The sequence below is a fragment of the Arachis hypogaea genome, chromosome 7, assembly GCF_003086295.3.
Source record: "Arachis hypogaea cultivar Tifrunner chromosome 7, arahy.Tifrunner.gnm2.J5K5, whole genome shotgun sequence".
In the NCBI taxonomy this organism is placed as follows: domain Eukaryota; kingdom Viridiplantae; phylum Streptophyta; class Magnoliopsida; order Fabales; family Fabaceae; genus Arachis; species Arachis hypogaea.
Window position 1 is genome coordinate 37,029,553 of NC_092042.1, and position 16,279 is coordinate 37,045,831.

At 37.3% G+C, this 16,279-nt stretch overlaps 1 non-coding gene across 1 annotated transcript; it reads right to left on the reverse strand.

Moving 5' to 3' along the window:
• Positions 1 to 16,159: 16,159 nt before the first annotated feature.
• LOC112704398 (small nucleolar RNA R71) lies at positions 16,160 to 16,267 on the reverse strand. Its single transcript, XR_003155024.1, has one exon. It is a non-coding gene; the product is annotated as a small nucleolar RNA R71 (small nucleolar RNA).
• Between the last annotated feature and the right edge of the window lie 12 nt (positions 16,268 to 16,279).

Sequence of the window (16,279 nt, forward strand, 5' to 3'; positions counted from 1 at the left end):
TGATGTTCTAGGGTTGAATTAGCTTGAGAAAATTGTTGGGTTGTGTCAAATTGAAATGTGGGTAAGGTAAGAACCCTAAAATCCTCTGTGAATTATTGATTAGTGAGCCCTTGTATTGATTTTTGTGATGTCATGTGAATTAGAGTAAGTATCATGTTGATTTGAAGTCCAATTGGTGGCTGAGCTTGTTATATTAAACCTTGGAGGCTGGGGATCCAATTTGGTGTGGTCATGGAGAAGTGAAAACATGTGCACTGGTGGAATTTGAGATAGTCCGAGCATTAAGGAGAAATCGGCCAATGTATGGTTTTGGTTTCTCATAGATAATGTATAATGTAACCTAAAACTTAGGCTACTTGACCGTAGGATAGGTTGAATTATGTGAACTTGTTAAGGTTTAGTGATTTTTGGTAAAAATGTTAAGTTTTTAGGAGCTTGTGATGATCATTGATGAGGATGATGATTATGAGTTATGATATATATATATATATATATATATATATATATATATATATATATATATATATATATATATATGTTGATTGTGGATTGTTTGGAATGAAATTGATAAAATTGAGATTTGATATGTTGTGGAAGATATGGAAGGGATATGTAACTATTCTAAACATATTTAGTATTATTTTAGGGGTGTGAAACATTGGTTTAAATTGAGGTTTTGGTAAGAATAGAGGCTTGGTGATTTTGGTAAAAGTTTGATTTTTGACCAACTTCGGTGGTCATAACTTAGCTTATGAACTCTCAAATTTTGTCAAACTTATTTCAAATGAAAATTGAATCCGTGAAGTTTAATTTATGTCGTTTGAAGGGTGGATTAAAAATGACTTTTAATAAAAAACTTATGTGCGTTTGAAGTTTGGTGTGCAAAGTTGATTTTTGCAGACTTATCAGCTTTTCTGAAAAATGCAGGGCATGAGTACATGGACACATGCATGCATACGCGAGAATTCCTTTTGTTTCAACACATTCAAGTACGCGAGTTTGGAAAATTTTATAATCATGCATACGCATGATGCATGCGTATGCGAGAATGCCCAGTTTTGAACTTACACGGAAGGGTGGACGTGTACGCGAGCCTCCCCTTTGTTCTGAATACCCGCGTATGTGGGAGGTGCTTGCTTATGCAAGTAAGGAAAAAACTACATCCGTGTGTAACACCCTAACTTTTAGCACCTCATGATCGTACTAAAAGTTTAAGCATTACTTACCTCTAACCCTTTTTATTTTATACTATATTTAATATTAAGTCTTCGCGAATACGAATTGGAATTTTATCAAGAAAATGAAAGGTCTTTACTTTAAACTTTTAATCACAAAAACATATATACTCACATAACAATATATACATAGACTTATTCCAAGATTTTCAAATACAAGTCCTACCCCTCTAAAAAATCAAAGACAATAAATAGCAAGGGAAAAGTCTAAGGCTAAACCAACTACAGAAAATACGGATACATATTTACATATAGCTCTGATGTTCAGTCGCGGCTCTGCGCCAAGGATTCTTGAACCTGTTGCTGAAAGAGAAATCTGTAAGGGGTGAGAACGTCGTTCTCGCATGTTCTTAGTAGGGAAAGTGAATGCCGTAAAAGTAATGAACAAAATGCGAATAATTGACTTTACTCAGTAAAATTATTCTTTTATCAAGTCTTTGAAAATACTTTTTAATTTTACTTTAGACAATTAATTGCTTTCTTTAAAATTTCTAGACTTAAAAAGAAAACTCATTCAACATTAATTCTTAATCACTTTAATGCATAAACTAATAGTACTAGAGACCCAATTGAACAAACAAGCAAGACAAAATAAGCCAACCAGCACAATCACAGAGAAAATACAACAAGCAAAACACAACCAAAAGCAAATTCGCAAACAATATGATGCATGTCTATCCTAAGCAGGCCATGAGCTCACACGTCGGTTGTCTACCCGCAACCCGACGTTACTCGAAGCGAACCCTGAATATGGTTTCTTTACTATGTCAGTCAGGCACAATTATCATCATGGGTACGTCAGTTAGGATATCTTGGCATCACGGTAGAAACAGGCTATCAGTTAGGTGAATATTCCTGCATTAGCAATTTTAGGCTATTAGTTAGGCGGGTCTTTTCGCATTAGCAATTTGGCACAAGGCTCATTCACATTCCATATGCTATCAGTTAGGCGGACATTTCTACATTAGCAGTTTGGCACGAGGCCCATTCGACATGCACTTTTCATGATTATCTCTTTCATACATGGCTTCTTATTTTCTTTCTCTTTATTATGCCTCCTCATCACCAATTACATACACATACCTCCACATCACCTACATTATTAAACATACCTCCGCATCATCGCTTAATTACACATACTTCTGCATCACCAAATAATCAATCACTCTTACATCCACATCACCTCAAAGGTATACTTTCAGTCTTAGCATCAAAATCTTTAATTTTCAAATACCTGATGAGCGGATAATTTATACGCTTTTTGGCATTGTTTTCATATAGTTTTTAGTAAGTTTGAGCTACTTTTAGGGATGTTTTCATTAGTTTTTATGTTAAATTTACATTTCTGGACTTTACTATGAGTTTGTGTGTTTTTCTGTGATTTCAGGTAAATTCTGACTGAAATTGAGGGATTTGAGCAAAACTCTGAAGAAGGCTGACAAAAGGACTGCTGATGCTGTTGGATTCTGACCTCCCTGCACTCGAAATGGATTTTCTAGAGCTACAGAACTTCAATTGGCGCGCTCTCAACGGCGTTGGAAATTAGACATCCAGGGCTTTCCAGCAATATATAATAGTCCATACTTTATTCGAAGAATGACGACGTAACTTGGCGTTAAACGCCAAGTACACGCTGCTGTCTGGAGTTAAACGCCAGAAAAACGTCATGATCCGGAGTTAAACGCCCAAAACACGTCATAACTCAAAGTTTAACGCCAAGAAATGCCTTAGCTCGTGGAATGATCAAAGCTCAGCCCAAGCATACACCAAGTGGGCCCCGGAAGTGGATTTATGCATCAATTACTTACTCATGTAAACCCTAGTAGCTAGTCTAGTATATATAGGACATTATCTATTGTATTAGACATCCTGGATTGTATTTTGAATCCTGTGGAATCTGAGGCTCACCTAGAGACCATAGAGATTCCATTAAATCTCCTTCTGCCATTCATGAGCTCTGAAGAATATTCATCCTCTGAAGAGGATGAAGATGTGACTGGAGAGCAAGTTGCTCAATATTTAGGAGCTATCATGAAGCTGAATGCCAAGCTATTTGGTAATGAGACTTGGGAAAGTGAACCTCCCTTGCTCATTAGTGAATTAGATACTTGGATTCAGGAAACTCTACCTCAAAAGAAACAAAATCCTGGCAAGTTCTTAATACCTTGCACCATTGGCACCATGAGCTTTGAAAGAGCTCTATGTGATCTTGGGTCAGGGATAAATCTTATGCCACTCTCTGTAATGGAGAAGCTGGGGATCATTGAGGTACAACCTGCCTTATTTTCATTACAATTGGCAGACAAGTCCATGAGAGAAGCTCATGGGATAGTAGAGGATGTGCTAGTAAAGGTTGAAGGCCTTTACATCCCTACTGACTTCATAATCCTAGACACTAGGAAGGAAGATGATGAATGCATCATCCTAGGAAGACCCTTCCTAGCCACAGCAGGAGCTGTGATAGATGTCAATAGAGGAGAGTTAGTCCTTCAATTGAATGGAGAATATCTTGTGTTTCAAGCACATGGCAATCCCTCTGTGACAAAAGAGAGTAAACATGAAGAGCTTCTCTCAGTTCAAGGTCAAGAAGAGCCCACACAGTCAGACTCTAAGTTTGGTGTTGTGAAGCCACAACCAAACTCTAAGTTTGGTGTTCAAACCCCATATCCAAACTCTAAGTTTGGTGTTGGGACAAGACAACATTGACTTGATCACTCTGTGGCTCCATGAGAGCCACTGTCAAGCTATTGATATTAAAGAAGCGCTTGTTGGGAGGCAACCCAATTTTATTTATCTAATTTTATTTTATTTTGTTTTGGTGTTATTTTTGTGTTGAATTAGGTACATGATCATGAGGAGTCACGAAAAAAAATCAAAAAAATTAAAAACAGAGTCAAAAACAGAAGAAAAAAATTTTTACCCTGGAGGACGCACGGGCCGGCGTTCAACGCCCAGAAGATGCATCTGGCCGGCGTTCAACGCCAGAACAGAGCATCTTTCTGGCGCTGAACGCCCAAAACAAGCAACATCCTGGCGTTTAACGCCAGGATGCGCACACAGAGGACAATCTGGCGCTGAACGCCAGAAGCAAGCATGAAACTGGCGTTCAACGCCAGGAACAAGCATTACATGGGCGTTTAACGCCCAGAACATGCACCAATGGGCGTTTGAACGCCAGAATGGTGCATGGAGGCAATTTACACGCCTATAGGGTGAAGGAATGGTATTTCTTTTTCACCTCAGGATCTGTGGACCCCACAGGATCCCCACCTGAGGATCTGTGGACCCCACAGGATCCCCACCTACCCTATTCCCACCTTCCCTCTTAATCCTATTTTTGTGATTTGAATACCCCATGTCACAATTCCCAAAAACCTTCACCTATCACCTCAATTCCTCTTCCCAATTACCCCATTCACCATTCACATCAACCCACTCTTCCCCATAAACCCCACCTACCTCCACTACATTCAAAATTCAATTTCCCACCCATTCCCACCCAAAATGGCCGAAACCTCACCCTCCCCTCTCCCTATAAATACCTTTCCTTTCTTCTTCATTTTCACACAACACAAACCCCTTCTTCTCTAATATAGCCGAACCCCCTCTTCTCCTTCTCTACCAAAATTCTCTTCTTCTTCTTCTCCTCTTCTTTCCTTTTTGCTCGAGGACGAGCAAATTTTAAGTTTGGTGTGGTAAAAAGCCTAAGCTTTTTATTTTTCATTCACCATCAATGGCACCCAAGACCGGAGTTTCCTCAAGAAAAGGAAAAGGGAAGGCAAAAGCTTCCACTTCCGAGTCATGGGAGAAGGAGAGATTCATCTCCAAGAGCCACCAAGACCACTTCTATGATGTTGTGGCAATGAAGAAGGTGATCCCCGAGGTCCCTTTCAAGCTCAAAAAGAATGAGTATCCGGAAATCCGACATGAGATCCAAAGAAGAGGGTGGGAAGTCATAACCAACCCCATGCAACAAGTCGGAATATTGATGGTTCAAGAGTTCTATGCTAATGCATGGATCACTAGGAACCATGATCAAAGTATGAACCCGAATCCAAAGAACTATATCACAATGGTTCGGGGGAAATACTTAGATTTCAGTCCGGAAAATGTGAGGTTGGCGTTTCATCTACCCATGATGCAAGGTGATGAACACCCCTACACAAGAAGGGTCAACTTCAATCAAAGGTTGGACCAAGTCCTAATGGACATTTGTGTGGAAGGCGCCCAATGGAGAGTAGACTCCAAAGGCAAACCAGTCCAACTAAGAAGACTGGACCTCAAGCCTGTAGCTAGAGGATGGTTGGAGTTCATCCAAAGATCCATCATCCCTACAAGCAACCGATCTGAAGTTACTGTGGATCGGGCCATCATGATTCATAGCATCATGATTGGAGAGGAAGTGGAAGTTCATGAAGTCATATCCAATGAACTCTACAAAATAGCCGACAAGCCTTCATACATGGCACGGCTAGCCTTCCCCCACCTCATATGCCATCTATGTTATTCAGCCGGAGTTATCATAGATGGAGATGTCTCCATTGAAGAAGACAAGCCCATCACCAAGAAAAGGATGGAGCAAACAAGGGAAGTTCCTCACGGCCCTCAAGAAGAACATGAGGAAGTTCATCATCAACAAATGCCTCAAGGAATGCACTTTCCTCCCAACAACTATTGGGAGCAACTTAGTACCTCTTTGGAAGACTTGAGCCATAATGTTGAACAATTAAGGGTGGAACACCATGAACACGCCCTCACTCTCCAAGAAATAAGAGAAGATCAAAGAGCAATGAGGGAGGAGCAACAAAGGCAAGGAAGGGACATAGAAGAGTTGAAGAACATCATTGGTCCTTCAAGAAGAAGACGCCACTAGAGGTGGATTCATTCGTTGTTCTTTATTTTCTTTCTGTTTTCGGTTTTTAAATATTGTGTTTATCTATGTTTTTGTGTCTCTACTTCATGATCATTAGTGTGTAACCATGCCTTAAAGCTATGAATAAAATCCATTAGTCTTTCACCTCTCTTAAAAGAAAAATGTTTTAATTCAAAAGAACAAGAAGTACATAATTTTCGAATTTATTAGTGAATTTAATTTAATTATATTGATGTGGTGGCAATAATTTTTGTTTTCTGAATGAATGAATGAACAGTGCATATTTTTGATCTTGTTGTTTATGAGTGTTAAAATTGTTGGTGCTTGAAAGAATGATGAACAAAGAGAAATGTTATTGATGATCTGAAAAACATCATGAAATTGATTCTTGAAGCAAGAAAAAGCAGTGAAAAAAAAAGTGGCGAAAATTTTAAAGCAAGGATCCAAGGCTTTGAGCATTAATGGATAGGAAGGCCCAAGGAGATTAAAATCCAGGCCTAAGCGGCTAAATCAAGCTGTCCCTAACCATGTGCTTGTGTCATGAAGGTCCAAGTGAAAAGCTTGAGACTGAATGGTTAAAGTCGTGATCCAAAGCTAAAGAGTGTGCTTAAGAGCTCTGGACACCACTAACTGGGGACTTTAGCAAAGCTGAGTCACAATCTGAAAAGGTTCACCCAGTTATGTGTCTGTGGCATTTGTGTATCCGGTGGTAATACTGGAAGACAAAGTGCTTAGGGCCACAACCAAGACTCATAAAGTAGCTGTGTTCAAGAATCAACATGCCTAACTAGGAAAGTCAATAACACTATCTGAAATTCTAAGTTCCTAGAGACACCAATCACTCTGAACTACAAAGGAAAAAGTGAGATGCCAAAACTGTTCAGAAGCAAAAAGCTACAAGTCCCGCTCATCTAATTAAATTAATATTCATTGATATTTTGGACTTTATAGTATATTCTCTTCTTTTTATCCTATTTGATTTTCAGTTGCTTGGGGACAAGCAACAATTTAAGTTTGGTGTTGTGATGAGCGGATAATTTATACGCTTTTTGGCATTGTTTTCATATAGTTTTTAGTAAGTTTGAGCTACTTTTAGGGATGTTTTCATTAGTTTTTATGTTAAATTCACATTTTTGGACTTTACTATGAGTTTGTGTGTTTTTCTGTGATTTCAGGTAAATTCTGACTGAAATTGAGGGATTTGAGCAAAACTCTGAAGAAGGCTGACAAAAGGACTGCTGATGCTGTTGGATTCTGACCTCCCTGCACTCGAAATGGATTTTCTGGAGCTACAGAACTCCAATTGGCGCGCTCTCAACGGCGTTGGAAAGTAGACATCTAGGGCTTTCCAGAAATATATAATAGTCCATACTTTATTCGAAGAATGACGACGTAACTTGGCGTTAAACGCCAAGTACACGCTGTTGTCTGGAGTTAAACGCCAGAAAAACGTCATGATCCGGAGTTAAACGCCCAAAACACGTCATAACTCAAAGTTTAACGCCAAGAAATGCCTTAGCTCGTGGAATGATCAAAGCTCAGCCCAAGCATACACCAAGTGGGCCCCGGAAGTGGATTTATGCATCAATTACTTACTCATGTAAACCCTAGTAGCTAGTCTAGTATATATAGGACATTTATCTATTGTATTAGACATCCTGGATTGTATTTTGAATCCTGTGATCACGTTAGAGAGGGCTGGCCATTCGGCCATGCCTGAACTCTTTGCTTATGTATTTTCAACGGTGGAGTTTCTGCACACCATAGATTAAGGGTGTGGAGCTCTGCTGTACCTCAAGTATTAATGAAATTCTATTTTCTCTTATTCGGTTTCTATCTTATTCTTATTCCAAGATATTCATTCGTACCCAAGAACATGATGAATATAATGAGTTCAATTACCCTCATTATTATTCTCACTTATGAATGTACGTGATTGACAACCACTTCCGTTCTACATGCAACAGAGCTTGAATGTATATCTCTTAGATTCCCCAACAGAATCTTCGTGGTATAAGCTAGATAGATGGCGGCATTTATGAGGATCCGGAAAGTCTCACCTTGTCTGTGGTATTCCGAGTAGGATCCTGGGAATCCGGAAAGTCTCACCTTGTCTGTGGTATTCCGAGTAGGATTCCGGTAATGAATGACTGTGACGTGCTTCAAACTTTAACCTGCTGGGCGTTAGTGATAGACGCAAAAGAGGGATTCTATTCCAGTAGGAGCGGGAACCAACCGGTGATTAGCCGTACTGTGACAGAGTGCGTGAGCATTAGTTTTCACTGCGAGGATGGGATGTAGCCATCAACCATGGGTGATGCCTCCAGACTGGTTAGCTGTGCGAGTGACAGCCGCACAGGATATTTCCCCGAGAGGATGAAAGTAGCCACAGTTGATGGTGAACCCCTATACAAAGCTTGCCATGGAAAGGAGTAAGAAGGATTGAATAGAAGCAGTAGGAGAGCAGGCGTCCCTGGGCTCTACAGCATCTCCATCCGCTTATCTGAAATTCCTACCAATGAATCTGCATAAGTATCTATCCCTTTTATTATTCCTTTTTATTTCTTTATTCCAATAATTACAATTCCCCTTTAATCTCCCTAACTGAGATTTACAAGGTGACCATAGCTTGCTTCATACCAACAATCTCTGTGGATTCGACCCTTACTCACGTAAGGTTTATTACTTGGACGACCCAGTACACTTGCTGGTTAGTTGAACGGAGTTGTGAGAATAAACAGTGCCCTAAGAGTAAATATATGCTAAAGCTCAAAAGATAGAAATCACAATTTCGTCCACCAATACCCAAACTTCTTTAGCTTTTAATCAAGATAAAAGTTACTTTCTTAATAAACCGAACTCAATTCCTAAGTTAAAACAAAATCTTTTCTTAATAGATTGAACTTAAAATATTATACATTTTTTAATAAACCGAAATCAATTAATATGATTCTTAAATCAAATTTTCTTTTAAATAATGCTTTAAACAAGCTTAAGAGTTTTATAAAAATTTCTACAGCATTTTCTCTAAAATTCGGGTTTTACCACTCTTCAAGGGTTTCTGCCAAACCATCTTCAATTCTCAAAAACCCCTTCTTGATAATTCGAACAACTCAAATTCAATATTGTAAATCCATTTTCAATTCTCAAAGATCATTTTCAATAAGTCAAATTTTTAATACAAAAACCCTTTTCTTAATTATGAGTAAATATGTAAACCAAATCTTTTTCTAATATAGAGTCATTTTCAAAATAAGCTTGTAAATCAGGTTTCCAAAATAAAATCACTTTTTTGTATATTTTACAAGAACTTGGGAGAACCTCTCCTTAAAATAGACTTCACCATCCTCGCGGCCTCCTTCACTTTCATCATTCCTTAACTTATCTCCATCCATACACTATTCTTAATTCTTACATCATTTTACCAAAAGATACACATAATTTATTAACAGATACAGTTTCGATAACTCTCATTACAACCAGCTATAAATCAGAATCTTTAGCATTCTCAAACACTCAAAAATTTAAACACATATTCATTAAATTTAATTATTTTTACAGTTACAAATCCAACATAAATTCGTCATTCAACCAACCTAGACAATCATAAATTATTTGTAATTACTCATTAAACTTTTGAGCATTTATGAATTAAAAACTTATAATTTTAAAACGAACTTCTTACCTCTATACGAAATTAAAGTCAACAAAAATTCTGAAAAAACTTTTTGATTGAGCTGTTATAAAACGTCAAAAATCGTCTATGCCTTTTAGAATTCTAATTGGCCGAACTCTTAGAAAAGAAAAAATTACGTTACTGTCAATTTTTATCGAACAAAAAATGACACTAACACATAAAAAAAAGATATAAACATTTTTATCAAATTAAAATTTTTATTAAAATTACAAATCGCAAGAAATGAGAGTCGGAAGCTCAGGGGTTTCATGGTTCTCTCCCGCACCTTCGGTCACTCTTGTTTTCTTTTCTTTCAATTTTGGTTCTTGTTCCAAGAAAGCGAACTGAAGATTAGATGGTGATTATAAATATGATGAAAAATGATTAGGTGTCATGATTATTAATGAAAGGAACATGTGTAACTATTAGACATATGTATAACAAGCCACGTTAACACTTTCTTTTCCCTTTTGTTTTGTATGATTCGGGAGTGATAATGATGAATAATTAGTAAGCTTATATATATTTAATAAGTGAATGTTATATATATAAAAGCTACCTCTTTCATTTCTTACTTTTCATTTCTTTAGTGGCTTTGGCCAAATAAATTAAATGAAACAAAGATAATAATAATAATAATAATAATAATAATAATAATAATAATAATAATAATAATAATTATTATTATTATTATTATTATTATTATTATTATTATTATTATTATTATTATTTTGAATTATTTTATTATAATAAAAATTATTTAAAAATTCTAATAAAATTTAAATTTAAAATATCATAAAATTTAATTTAATTATTTTTAAAATAAAATAATAAATCATAATTAATTCATTATTTAATTTTCAAAAATTCGGAATGTAATACCATACGTACACATCTCATGTATACGCATTACTACCCTATTTTAAAAAAGTTATATTTTTGTGATCTAAACATGTTTCTAGCTTCTAAAGCTCTATAATTACTTTCTATAGTTTCAAATTTAGTTCATAACCATAGGAAAAGGGATAAACTTAGAGAGGGGAGTAACTTAATGGTGAAGAAAAATTATGAAATGATGATTTATGTTTGAGAAGTGTAGAAATACAAAATATGAAATGAATAGAATTTGTATTGATGATGCTTGACTGAGATTGAATTATATGGCTTGTTACACTTCTATTATCTAAGATACGAGCTTCCCTGGGTAGATGCAGTGGCTTGTCACCACTTGCTCCAGGTTGAGACTCGATATTCTTTTAACCCTACGTTGTAAGATGTGGCCGAAAATTTTAACTCCCCGGAAATTTCCCCAATGAGATGATAATTGAATGATTGAGATTATATGCATAGACTCTTGGGGATACGCACATAAAGGAATTGTCCAAGGTTAGCTACCGGACATGGCAGGTATGGCTATATAACAGACAAATGAGACTCATCAACCATAGGGCAGGCATACATCATATGCATTTGTCTGTTTTGCTTGAGTGTGCATTATTTGGTTTGCCTAATTGATTTGCCATGCTATCTGCTATTTGTTCTACTTGTTGTAACAACTTTCTATCTGTGTTTTCTTTGCCTATTTGTATGTCTTTGCAACTGAGAGATCCTTTGTTTGGCAGAGGCGTGATGAGGGTAGTTCCATTGGTGTTTCGGAGGGTTAGAAGAGGCAAAAAGTAAAGTGTAAAGTTAAAGTAGAACTTAGAACCTGAACACCTTAGATAAGTAACCTAATTTCGGATCTAGTTTACTACTTTACATTTAAATTTAAGTGTCAGAGTTTTAGGATTGCCTCTGACTTTTCTGTGACCTTATATACTACCTATGTTAGCATCATTACCATGCTGGGAACCCCCGATTCTCATTCCATAAATATATTGTTGCTTTTCAAATGCAAGTTGAGAGGTACCTTGCTGAGCGTCTGGAGTTCTGTGCAAGCAAAGTTTGGCCCTTGGGATGCTGTATTTTATATTTATGTAATGTAGCACTCTTACTATTAGAATGTCATGCTTCTAACTGTGCCACTTTGATAGCGAGAATATTATGACGACTTTCATATATTTAATAATAAGATATGAGCATTTCATTCGAAACCGTATTGCTGTTTTCTTTGAAAACCCAGAAATACCTTTTATTTCAATCAAACATGCATATATAACCCAATTCAAATCATTATCCTTATATATATATATAAAACTTCTTATACAAGTAACTTACAAATATACATACATATATATATCATTTACATATCATTACAACTCCTATCCCTTTTACAAATATAATAATAAAGGCGAGGGAAAACTACAACTGTATATACAATAATATAGAATACAATCCGCCGATGCTCGAAAGAAACTTCTTAAACTCTTCATCCGTCTTGAAAAGGGAAATCTGTAAGGGGTGAGAACATCGTCCTCACTGGTTCTCAGTAGAGGATTTTTAAGAATTGTCATAAGAGGATATGTATAGCCAAACCCAACATGCTCGGTAGCGAACTGATGAGCGGATAATATGTACGCTTTTTGGCATTATTTTTAGTATGTTTTTAGTAGTTTGAGTTGAGTTTTTAGTATATTTTTTATTAGTTTTTAGTTAAAATTCACTTTTCTGGACTTTACTATGAGTTTGTGTGTTTTTCTGTGATTTCAGGTATTTTCTGGTTGAAATCGAAGGTTCTGAGCAAAAATCTGATTCAGAGACTGAAAAGGACTGCAGATGCTGTTGGATTCTGACCTCCCTGCACTCGAAGTGGATTTTCTGGAGCTACAGAAGCCCAATTGGCGCGCTCTCAACGGCGTTGGAAAGTAGACATCCTGGGCTTTCCAGCAATATATGATAGTCCATACTTTGCCCAAGATTTGATGGCCCAAACCGGCGTTCAAAGTCACCTACAGAAATTCTAGCGTTAAACGCCGGAACTGGCACCTAAATGGGAGTTAAACGCCCAAACTGGCATAAAAGCAGGCGTTTAACTCCAAGAAGAGTCTCTACACGAAAATGCTTCATTGCTCAGCCCAAGCACACACCAAGTGGGCCCGGAAGTGGATTTTTATGTCATTTACTCATCTTTGTACACCTTAGGCTACTAGTTTCTATAAGTAGGACCTTTTGCTATGGTATTTATCATCTTTGGACATTTTTAGTTCTTAGATCATTGGGAGGCTGGCCATTCGGCCATGCCTAGACCTTATGCTTATGTATTTTCAACGGTGGAGTTTCTACACACCATAGATTAAGGTGTGGAGCTCCGCTGTACCTCGAGTATTAATGCAATTACTATTGTTCTTCCATTCAATTCCGCTTGTTCTTATTCCAAGATATCACTTGTTCTTCAACTTGATGGAGGTGATGATTGACGCCCATCACCATTCTCACCCATGAACAAAGTGACTGAAAACCACTCTTGTTCTACAAGCATTTGAGGCTTGGTGAATATCTCTTGGATTCCTGATTGCACGATGCATGGTTGATCGCCTGACAACCGAGTGCTCGCCTGACAAACGAGCCAGCCATTCCGTGAGGTCAGAGTCTTCGTGGTATAGGCAAGAATTGATGGCAGCATTCAAGAGAATCCGGAAGGTCTAACCTTGTCTGTGGTATTCTGAGTAGGATTCAATGACTGAATGACTGTGACGTGCTTCAAACCTGTAACCTACTGGGCGTTAGTGACAGACGCAAAAGAATCACTGGATTCTATTCCGGTAGGGGAGGGAACCACACCGGTGATTGGCAGCACTGTGACAGAGTGTGTGCATTAGCTTTCACTGCGAGGATGGGAGGTAGCTGCTGACAACAGTGAAACCCTACACGAGCTTGCCATGGAAAGGAGGAAGAAGGATTGGATGAAGGCAGTAGGAAAACAGAGAGACGGAAGGGAAGGCATCTTCATGCGCTTATCTGAAGTTCCTACCAATGATATACATAAGTACCTCTATCTTTATCTTTGTGTTTTATGCGTTTATCACTATACCCATTTGAGTCTGCCTGACTGAGATCTACAAGGTGACCATAGCTTGCTTCATACCACCAATCTCCGTGGGATCGACCCTTACTCGCGTAAGGTTTATGACTTGGACGACCCAGTGCACTTGCTGGTTAGTTGTGCGAAGTTGTGTAATGCCATGGTATTGAGCTACCACGTTTTTGGAGCCATTACCGGGGATTATGAGAGTTGTGAAAAAGTATTGTTCACAATTTCGCCCACCAAGTTTTTGGCGCCGTTGCCGGGGATTGTTCAAGTTTTGAGCAAGCTTTGGTAACATCAGTGCCAAGATCCGGCAACAACATCAAGTTTTTGGTGTTATTGCCCGGGATTGTTCTTGTGTATGGACAACTGACGGTTCATCTTGTTGCTTAGATTAGGTATTTTTCTTCAGAGTTCTTAAGAATGAATTCTAGTGTTTCAAGGTGATGTTCTTATCATCACCAAAGCTGATTGATCCTCATCAATTTAGCTCTTGAATGCAATGTCCTGCTGAAGCTTGGCCGGCCATGTCTAATTTCTTTAGACTAAAGCTTTAGACTAACATTGCATGATTCCTGGAATTCTCATTAAGAATTTTGATACCTTTATTTTTCTTTTACACTTAATTTTCGAAAAAGCACAAAAAAAATTACAAAATCATAAAATCCAAAAATATGTCTTGTTTGAGTCTGGAGTCTCAACTTAAGTTTAGTATCAATTGCATGTTTCTGTTCTTATTGCATTCATGCATGTGTCTTCATTAATCTTCAAGTTGTTCTTGATGATTTCCTTGTTTTGATCTTTGAATTCTCTTGACTTGAGTGTTTATGTGTCTCATATGCATTCTCATTAGTGTCAGTAGTATGCAAACTGCTAAGTTTGGTGTCTTGCATGCATTGTTATTTGATTTTAGTTGCATTTTTATTATTAAAAATCCAAAAATATTTTTAATTTGTGTCTTTTCAAGTCAATAATACAGAGAATTGAAGATTCAGAACATACTGCAGAGGAATCACACAGAAAAAGCTGGGCATTCAAAAATGCCCAGTGAAGAAGATAGACTGGCGTTTAAACGCCAGCCAGGGTGCCTGGCTGGGCGTTTAACGCCCAAAAAGGTAGTAGTTTGGGCGTTAAACGCCAGAATGTGCACATTCTGGGCGTTTAACGCCAGGATGGCAAAGGGGGAAGATTTTGTTTTCAAAATCAATTTTTTTTCAAGTTTTCAAAGTTTTTCAAAATCAAATCTTTTTCAAATCATATCTTTTCAATCAAATGTTTTCAAAATCAATTTCTTTCCTTTTTCAAAGATACTTACTAACAATTAATGATTTGATTGAACATTTTTTGCCTTTTCTGTTGAGGAAGGTTTTATGTTTGAATCATATCTTTTCTTGTTAGGCAAGTCATTAATTTTTAAAATCATATCTTTTCAAATTGTTTTCAAATCATATCTTTTAAAATTGTTTTCAAATCATATTTTCTCAATCACATTTTTTTTAAACCAATCATATCTTCTTAATCACATCTTTTTCAAAATAGTTTTCAATCAAATCTTTTTAACTTCTAATTTCAAAATCTTTTTCAAAAATCACTTGATTTCTTTCCCACTCTTATTTTCGAAAATCAATTAGTGTTTTTCAAAAATTTTTCAAAATCTTTTACTTAATTTTCGAAAATTACTTCCCTTCTTCTCATATCCTTCTGTTTATGGACTAACACTATTCCTTAATGCAAAATTCGAACTCCATCTTCTTTGATAAGTTCGAATTTTCTACCTCTGTCTTCCATTTTTCTTCCTCTGACACCTCAAGGAATCTCTATACTGTGACATAGAGGATTCCATATTTTCTTGTTCTCTTCTCTTTCATATGAGCAGGAACAAAGACAAAGGCATTCTTGTTGAAGCTGACCCTGAACCTGAAAGGACCTTGAAGCGAAAACTAAGAGAAGCCAAAGCACAACTCTCTTTAGAGGACCTGACCGAATTCTTCAAGGAAGAAGAACACATGGCAGCCGAAAACAACAACAATGCCAACAATGCAAGGAAGGTGCTGGGTGACTTTACTGCACCTACTCCCGACTTCTATGGGAGAAGCATCTCTATCCCTGCCATTGGAGCAAACAACTTTGAGCTTAAGCCTCAATTAGTTTCTCTAATGCAACAGAATTGCAAGTTCCATGGACTTCCAATGGAAGATCCTCATCAGTTCTTAGCTGAATTCTTGCAAATCTGTGACACAGTCAAGACTAATGGGGTAGACCCTGAGGTCTATAGACTGATGCTATTCCCTTTTGCTGTAAGAGACAGAGCTAGGACATGGTTGGACTCACAACCTAAAGAAAGCCTGGACTCTTGGGAAAAGCTAGTCAACGCCTTCTTGGCAAAGTTCTTTCCACCTCAAAAATTGAGTAAGCTTAGAGTGGAAGTCCAAACCTTCAGACAGAAGGATGGAGAATCCCTCTATGAAGCTTGGGAAAGATACAAACAATTGATCAGAAAATGTCCTTCTGACATGCTTTCTGAATGGAGC